Source organism: Pteropus vampyrus, unplaced genomic scaffold, assembly GCF_000151845.1.
Source record: "Pteropus vampyrus isolate Shadow unplaced genomic scaffold, Pvam_2.0 Scaffold89, whole genome shotgun sequence".
Taxonomy (NCBI): domain Eukaryota; kingdom Metazoa; phylum Chordata; class Mammalia; order Chiroptera; family Pteropodidae; genus Pteropus; species Pteropus vampyrus.
This window is the reverse complement of record NW_011888870.1, coordinates 2,239,294-2,249,123: the sequence shown is the minus strand read 5'-3', so window position 1 is coordinate 2,249,123 and position 9,830 is coordinate 2,239,294.

Here is a 9,830-nt window from a genome sequence, read left to right as displayed (position 1 = left end):
TGGCACCTGCAAGATCTGAAAACCCTTTTCTATCGGTATAATCAGTTGCACCTTGCAAACATGCAAATACTTTAGGGACCTCAGTGGAATTTCATTTTCCATGGCAGTTCCCTTCTAATTATAATTGGCCAGCTGGTAAATTTTCCCCAGAGTATGCCTAAAACATGTATTTCTTATCTGTAATGGAAATAACCACTTGTCCTTTTATTCTCATAAAAAATAAAAATAAAATAAAATAAAATAAACAGATAAGATAGCCCAACTTTAAAGAGAGAGAGAAAAAAAGAAAGACAATTAGGAGAGACTATTCTAGTTAGGGTAAAAATATGCTTCTGTAATGCATATTATCTATTTCTCCTCCAAACAAAAGTTTCAAGATGAAGCTTCCAGGTTTGGGACATATATGCAGATCAGGCTTTTTATTTTGTTTTGTTTATATTTTCTGTTTGTTTGTTTTTAATCACTTGGAAGTTTCACTATTATCTTGACATATTTGGAACTCAAAGTGCTGTTATAAAAAGAGAGCAACAGGTTAAACTTTTTTTGACACTTATTACGGGAAGGTCGAAGACCTTTTCTCCCAGTAATTAATTAGGCTTTATTAGGTCTCTAAGACAGGTCATTGTAACCCAGCTTTCATGATGGATGTGACTTAAAAAAAAAAAAAATTACCATAGGTCATGTAGCAAGGTCTAGCTAGTCATGGTCAAAGGAGCAACCATACCCTGACTCTTTCAACTAGGAAAATCCATGTTTTATACTTACAGAATAAAAGCAAGTCAAAGACGATGGAGTTATAGCTCATGATTCTCACACTGTATGGGCTTCTCCAGAGTTACCCAACCTTTATGATCTCAGATCCATTGGAACAGATTTTTTTTTTTTAATAGATTTTGGACTAGAGAAGTGGACTCCATGATTTAGATACCACGAAGTGTGTGACGGGAGCCGGAAATCTGTAGTTGTAAGAGAAATCCAGGTGAATCTGATGATTAACCAGGCGTGGACGGCATTGATTTAAGTCATGTGCAAGTCATCTGAGCCTAATCCAGCCTGCTTGAAGAAGGCTCTTTATTGAATAAATAGGACTGACCTGGGGTTGTAGGGGGGAATTTCAGCTTTATTTCTGGCTTGGGCGCTAACTTACCGTGGCCTTTGGACACGTCTCCTCACCACTTTGTTTCTTCATTGGAAAAGGTAAGAGTCGGATGACCGTTTTAGCTCTAATACCCTGTAATAGGAGATGGAAGTTTGAAATGAAAAGATGTAAACATCTTGGGCCAGCTGTATGTCCCCCACTCCCTGTTTCCATTGTCTTTGCCACTCAGAAAGGAAAGCCCACAGCCACCCCACCCCAACCTCCCTCTGCTTTTGAGGAATACCGGAGATAAGGAAAGAGACACAATCAAAGATGCAAAAAACTCTACATGTTACAAGTGACAAGGTAACTTTTTCAGAGAGTGGAGGAAATGGACTGGTTTTGTAGGAAGAAAAGAGGTAAACTTTTGAAGAGTTGAGACAATCTGTTGTGTAATTTTGAAGACACCTTTACTCTGAAACAACCCTGGTGAAAAGTCTTAGTTTTTGGGGAGAGCTCTTTGACAAATTTTTTGTTTGTAATCTTTTGTGTCTTTTGTAGGAGAATAATAGCTGCATACTAAATAGCAAAACAACCTAAGTGTGTGTGTGTGTGTTGCGGTATAAAATGGGAATTAAAAAAAAGAATAAGTGAAATTTTTCTTACCACCAAATCTTCGGTAAGAGTTAGATGTATTAGTGGCAGGGTCAGCAGTGTTATTTTCTTAAATAAGACTTTCTCTAAATTTGTTTCATGGGCCATTAGCCTAATTCTCTGCAAATGCTCCTAGAAAAAGTTTTTATTTGTATTTTAGCATTAAAATTTTGGAGAATAAGTACATAAAGCTTCATAGTGCATATTAAAATAGTAAAGATACTGTTAAGTCAAGCAGTTAAAAGAAATGCTTGCTAAACTTAATTATAAAAATGCACCCCCCCCCCCCGGCAAATAAGCATTTATCAAGTACATACACAACTAGTGTTCTGTGGAAAATGGGCTCCCACCTTGTTGAAGTCGTGCACTGCACAGCTGAGAAATGCTCAGGGTTATCATTACACTCCCAGTCATCACAAACGTGTGTAGCTTCCAAACCATTGTATGTTTTTCGGCAGATGGCAAAAAAGAATGCCATCCTGTGAGGAAGGTATACATTTCTTCCTTAAGTCACAGTAATTCACCTTGTAGGCTAGTGGCAGGGTAAGGGAAATGCTATTTTAAACTTACTGGGGTCCATTCCCTTGACAGCAGTAGGGAGAGGGGTTGTTGCCTCTCCTACAGCTATTTCTTTTAAGATGCTAAACTAAATTGCATTCTTCCAGCATTTTTAAAAGATATATACCTGTTTCAGTGAATATTAAAGTCAATTGCTCTTGGATATCCTTTATCTTCAGCTGGGAATATTTTAATTTTTTCTTCTGAATTTAATTTAAAAATTCAGCAAATGTAACTTGGGGCCATAAGCATTCCAAACATCCAATTTTCTATTCCCATAGGAGAGTGGAATTCATGGAGTCGATTAGCCTTAAGAATCTAGTTGCCTATTAGATTTGTATCTTGTGATTACTGGAACAGTGGAAGAGTAGACAAAGTTTCTGTGCTCTAATGCTGACTGTGCAACCCATCCGATGTTGGATATATGATTGCCATATAGCCTAACCCAGTTCTTTCACGTGGAAAATGGATGGCATGCTGTCTGCCATGTGGAGATCAAATATACTAATTTATGTACACATAAGAAAGAATTGTAAACCAAAACAAATAAGTTACTAAGTTACTAGTTGGGTAACTGCTAATCATCAAGATGTTGTCTCCTAGCTGAAGCTGAGACTTATACCACATTTCTGGTTTGCCAGCTGCTTCCTGTTAAATTCTACCGATAGGGCACAGTAATGGGAGACTAGAAAACTGGGGAAAGTAAAAGTATTTGCTTAATTTGTCTCCTATTTTTATTTTGCTTCTTGTATTTTTCGACTTGTGTTAGCAACAGCCTAGCAAAGTTTCTTCACCCCAGCAAGAGAAGGTGATTCCAGTACCAGCAGTTGATTCTGCTTTGTAGTGTTCCCATCTATCTTCAGAACTATCTTCATTGTGCCCCTTAGACTCCAGCACCAGTCTACCAGTACCACGTCTTCAGAGTTCTAGATCTCAGCTACATGGGGCAATTCATCTTAGGCCTGAATTTCTTCTCTACGGGGCTTTGAGTTACCAAGTTTAAATAATTCCAACCCCTTCCCGTTGTTCCTCAGCCTTTGGGTTAATAATTACTTTCTGTAGATGCTTTCAGATCTTGTTAGCATTATGATACATTAATGTTCTCTTTCTGCCTTTTCAACTCTTCAATACCTAAATGATAATAACACTTCTAATTAATGACACTTCCATCTAAATGACATGTATTTTTTTGTTTCTTGAACCCTTGCTAATAGAATAAATTTGTGAACCAGAATTGATTCCTCCATCCTCATATTCACACTTGGTTTGCATATTTAAACATGTAGTTATAGTCTTCTACAGAAAAATATGGTCTCTTGTTGATTCATTAATCGTTACAAACATCTTATTCTCGTGGTCTAACTTAATGGTTGCACTTCTGCTAGAGACATGAAACCAATATATATTTTCCTTTTAAAACGACTGAGAATTTAAGTGTAACTGCTATATAAAAGGACAACCATCTCTTGGCTTCAAAGTTGAAAAGCGATTAGGAGTCGTCATTGTGCAAACTGGAAAGAGTACTCTAAATGGTCTCAAACACAGAAATAGTAAAAATTAAAACCAGATGAGTTGAATAATATTTAGTAATAGTTTATCATGCACAGAACAGTTCTCAAACTGGAAGTCTTCAGATCCAAAACTGATAGGAAACTCTTAGCTTATAAACGTAAGTGAAAATGAAGAAGTCTTTTAACCTGTACAGTGATTATTACAGTAGGGGTTTCTAGATGGCAGAGAATTGGTTAAAAATGATTCATATTATTTTAGAAAGATGAATTAAGTTTATTTTATGATTAGGCATTTACAAGAAATATTCTAGGTTAAGTTGCACTTATGTTCATGAAATAAGCTAGATATAGTTTTGTTTGTGTGGCTTAAATGGTTTTGTCTACTCAGGGAATTCTCAAGTTTGGTTTCCATTTTTGTATTTTACTTTAACAAAGGGTAGGTCTTTTATCAGCTATAGCTAACTTAATATGGGGACATGTAGGCTTGGTACTTCTGGATCTTTTTTGTTTCTTCTTATAAAAAAAACAAACAAAAAACCCCAAATATTTCTATTTGAATGTCCAATCTATAAATTGTTCAGGACATGCAAAGCTCTCCTATGAACCAGATTTGGTCCCCTGAGCATGAGTTGGTAACTTTTATTTCAGAGAATTTAAAATCCTGACTGACAGCTTGGTCTGAATGCTTACTACTACATGGTAATTATGGTGGCAGCAGAAGAGGAAGAAAAATACCTAATCAAGAGGAAAGACTCAGTTATTAATAGATGCAATTGATCACATAATCATGATCTCAAAAAGATACATTGCTGAATAAGTGCTCTCTATTTCTGTAACAATTTAGGAAAGTATAACATTGCAAGAGTCCCTGTCGAGAAATTTTAGGAATTTAGAATTAGAATGATACTCTTAATACTACTTCACAATCACTTAAGTATAATTGACATTCCCTTCCAAATATAGACCTTGAAATACTAACATCAAGTTGTAGACAAATGGATGGTATAAGAGTTACTTGTAGCAAGTTACTGCTGTTTTCTAGGGCATTTTGACAAGTCTGGGTTTAAGCTGATGGGAGGCACACACAAAATGGGCTTTCTAGTCAAATGTCTTTAGAGTCTCTCTTTAGGTGAAGGAACTTGGTCAGTAGAGATCCAGACAACTTTCTGCAAGTGGTGGCAAATGGTGACTATAGTAACTATAGTATCTATGTTGAAGTTCCTGTTTGAGATGTAAGTATATTTTGATCAACACCTCTACAAGCCAATCACTTAAGTTCCTATTACTGTTAATCGCTTGGGACCCATCAACATTATTCTTTCCTTTCCTGAACTTTTGCTCAAGTACTGCCATTTACCTGGATGTCTTCCCCTTTTACTCTGTGTCTACCTGTCAGGTCTTTAACTTTATGGCACAGCTTCTAACCAATCACATAAGACTTGTCCATATCTCTTTAGCAAAAGTCAATTTCTCTTTCTTCCCTTCACAGTATATTATTTATATGGTTGACTTCCATGGCACCATATTTATTCTTCTTTCTCAAAATATTCTAAGCAAGACTCTAATAACTCCATAGTTATTTTCAATGCTGCATTCTTACCTTTTACCCTTCTCTTTAGACATTCATCGTGAGCAAGTTTATAAACACCCATTTTCATAACTCATGGCTGGAGCATTCCAAAACTTAAAAACTAATATCCATTCTCTGAGCTATAGACTGGTGATCCTACTTGACTATGGGGCATATTCACTGGAAAACCATACATGCATCTTCAGAAAATAACAACAGAATGCATATATGCCAACAAATTTTCCTCTCAACAAATTGTGTTATCTTCTATCCTGATGGTGATAAAATTAATCTATATATTTTTTCCTGCCCATATCATCTAAAACTAATAAGTCACAGTTGGGTCACAACCTCAGGAGTTTCCCAGGTGAATACTGAGATCAAAGAAAGAGGCAAGTCACTCCAGATTGATAGGTGGCAGCAAAAAATTATACATATGAAGCTTGTCTTAAGACAAATAGATCTCCACTCCTGCCTTCCAGAATCTTAAAAGTTAATGTGGCGGCCTAAATGGGGTTCAATCACATATACTGTCCAGATGGTCTCCATAACGCCTCACTGTCTCAATGCTACACCCTTGAAAGGGCTACTAGTGTGGGAATAGTAGGCACGATGTCCATTCTAAGGACAGGAGAAGGGATGAGGGGCCTCCATTTGCCCAAGTCCAGCGCTTAAGTCAACTGGCAGCACATCCTCTTGATGACCTCCAACAGTCACCAAATCTATTCTCTCTTCTTAGGTTACCCCTCCCTGTCTTAAAAAGGAAGAAAATACTATCAAAAAGGCTTAAGAGACAACCACATGCAAGGAAGGATCTTGTCTGGATTCTAGTTTGAAGAAACCAATTATTAAAAAAGATAATATAGAAAACTTTAAACACCGATTATATAAATGATACTAAAAAAATGATATTACTTCTTAGTTGTGATAATGGTTGTTTTCAAAAATTATCTCAGAGATATATACTTAAATATTTACAGATGAAAAGATGTAATGTCTGTGATTTAAGATTGCAGTACTTTTTAGCATTTCTAAACATTACCTTCACAGTATATTATTTACATGGTTGACTTCCCAGTGATAATTAGCTCTTATTCCCACTGTGGAAACCATCATTCACCTCTTATCTATATTTCTACAATAGTTCTGAACTAGTCTTACTGTGTCAAGTTTTCCCTCAGCCAATTCATTCTAAACATTAGACTCTCCCCTCACTCCCCCGAAAACACAAAGTTGATCCATTCCCCTGCTTACAAATATTCTGGCACAAAGTTCAAATTCTTTGGCATAGTTTCCAAACGTATCTATTATCTGGCTTCTCTTGGTTTTACTTCTGTCACTTTACTCCTGTAAACACATAGAATTTTCTTCATTTCACTGAACTAAGTGAATGGCTTTACATTTCCTGTCATATAAATACATTTGACTAGTCATTCCTGACCTCTTTAGCCTTTTCCCAATGTGTATTAAATATTTTTTTATGCTTTTTGGGTTCAATATATTATAATTTGCTTCTTTGTCACCCCAATTAGACCAGGTGTGTTAGAGGTTATTAGCCACTTGTCAGCTCTTATTACTTGGTAGATGTTCCATGAATCTGTTTTGAGAGGAATCTGAGGCTTTGCCTAGCCTTACTTGGTGACCAATATGCATAGGTAATTGGTAATGTCTGCAAAAGAAAGAGGAAGGGAGGAATGGTTCAATGCCTGATTACTTTTTGCAATCATTTGAAAGTAGGTATTGTTAGACTCACAATGTATTTTATTTTAACCTTAAAACTATATAATGAACAATTATGTTGCTCATTAAATCCTGTCTAAGGACACAGAGTAAATGGAAGAAACTGGATAAACCTGTGTCTGTTTAACTTTGGAATCCATGTTCCTTTCAGGGGAAAAAATAAACATGCACTGACCAGTGTTCTTTGAATTGAATTGATTGCTGGGTATACCTTAGAGTACCTAAACAAGACTGTAAAAATAGGATGTAAAAGAAGACATAGTTCCTGCCTGCAAGAGGACAGAAGCCATTTTGGAACCCGACATAAAACATTAAATACCTGGAAAGAAACGAAATGCCAGACCATGTTTAATACTCATAATTGTTTGGGAAAACTGATTAGAAAAGGGAGAAGAATTTGGAAATTGATATCTTTTATTTTGACCCACTTTTATGTTGGCCATATCTTAGCCCTGCTTCTCTGCCAAGGCGAAGTGATTTGCACATTCCATCTCTTCCCGGGCCGGAGATTGGAGGGCTTATTACCCTTTGGGTTTTAGTTCATTTCATTGCCTTGTGAATTCAGCTCTCTTCTGCCCCCTCCAAATGTATGGCTTCATTGACTATCCAACTTGTGCTTATTGTTAGCGGGGGGACAATATTCCTCTGAAGATTTCTATAGGCTCAGTGCAAGCAGAACAATATTGGCTTCACCATTTTGCTTCTGTTGTGAATAACATACCTGAGGTCATGGTGATGTAGATGGAGAGACTGGACACTCAGGGAAAGTTAAGTCCTTATAACAAATGTTTTTTTTCTTAAAGAGAGAAAATGTATACAATTTTTTTTATTTCTAGCGACTCTGGTGTCACAAAAGTAAAAAAGACAGTTTGCAAGTGGAATCCCAAATCTGGGGTTGGTAGTTCCATCTTGATATTTACATTAAAGGGTTATTTAAAATATAGGAAAAACATGTGGAATTTGGTCAGCCAGGATGGTTTCAAATACTGATTTTTTTTTTTCTATTTTGTGAATTATTTAAGAAAACTTATTCTCACTGAGTCTCATTTGTGACATTCAAACAGAAGGGAGGACAATTGCCCGGTTTGCTCTGTGTATTAAATGAAATAGTGTGTGAGATGTCCATCACAAAATAGGTGCTCAGAAAATAGTAGCAGTGGTAGTAGTGGTGACGATGACCGCAGCAATGATGACAACGGCGACAATGCCAGTGATGGTGGTGATGTTACTGATAAGTACCTTAGGGATACGGCCCTTGGCCTGCCATCCATCTACTCAAATTCAGCATAGATCCACGGGCCAAATTCTACACACCTCTTTGGCCTTCTTTCCTCTGATCTCTTCTTGCAAATATAATCAATATTTTGACCTTTTGTAATTGTTGTTCTATACCCATGATAAATAGCAATGACTTCTTGCTACTTATAGCATGTTCAAGCTTAAACATGTTAAATTTTAAAATACGGAAAGCATCTACGATGGAGCCTGGCGCATAGTAAATGCTATATATGTGTCAGCTGCTATTAATATTAATTATTTAAAATTAAGCATCTATTTTATTTAAGCATTATACTGTAAGGTAGGCCCCCTTTATATCTCTAGGTGTCTCAATTGTTTCTACTGTGACCTGGTTTCTATAACTCTCACTAGCATTTTGTGTATATACTCGTTTCTTCCTTAGAAAGTAAGGCCTTGAGCTGGCCCTATTAGTGTTATCTAAACAATAAATATAACATAGCTTTTATTTCCTTGAACCAAAATAATGTCTTAAACTCATTTAATTCTGCATGGCTCCTTAACTTGACAGTTAATTCCTATACCATGGAGCCATTGCCACATAAACTTATCTCTCAACATTCCAACATGGTTCATGGTCTTAGTTCTGTTGTCTTATCCTGATTAAATTTGCTCTACTTCCAAATTCTTCAAGGACTTATGAAATTTAACTTTTTGGTCAAAATTCTTTCCCATCAATAGAAGTTTCAACCCTCTTACTGTGACTATGACAATCACTGTCCTCCTTGAATATGATTTGAATCTTCTCCCAGCTCTCTGGCTTCTAACTTCTATGGGCTGACCTCATTTTCTATAGAATGACATTCTTTTCTGATAGAATTGTCACTGGAAAGGGGAGGCTATGTGTGGAGCTTGTGCTTCTGAGCTATAGTTAGATACTTATCAGGCACTGTGCTGAGCACTTCACATAGATTATTGCACTTAGTCTTTACAACAGCCAGTGCCCTTGATTGTAAAATCTAAATTAAACAGAGAGGGAGGTAATAGTTGAACTACCAAGTCCTCATAGCTAGTTAGTGGTAAATCCAGAATCCAGATGCAGGAAAACTCATTGTAAACACTGCTTTCTTATCCCATGCTTTACTAGCATTCACTAAAACATGTAACCATTCAAGTTAACATCCAATTATATAAAGTTGTTTTGTTCTCTATTAACACAAAGCTTAATTTTCCTGTGTTAGTCTAAGCACTGAAATCTGAGACAGATCATATGTTCCCTATATATTCCATGAGGATTCGAACCCTAGAAATTTGCACAAAAATATGTCAAACTCTATCTACATTTTCAGAATATTTCTTTTAAGCTTCAAGTAGAGAAAAATTATTTAAGGAGGAGCATACTTTTTATTACTTCACTGATTAAGTAACCAGTAGTTATATATTTTAAAACAGCTGATCATAACCTTAGAGCTCAAAACAGCTG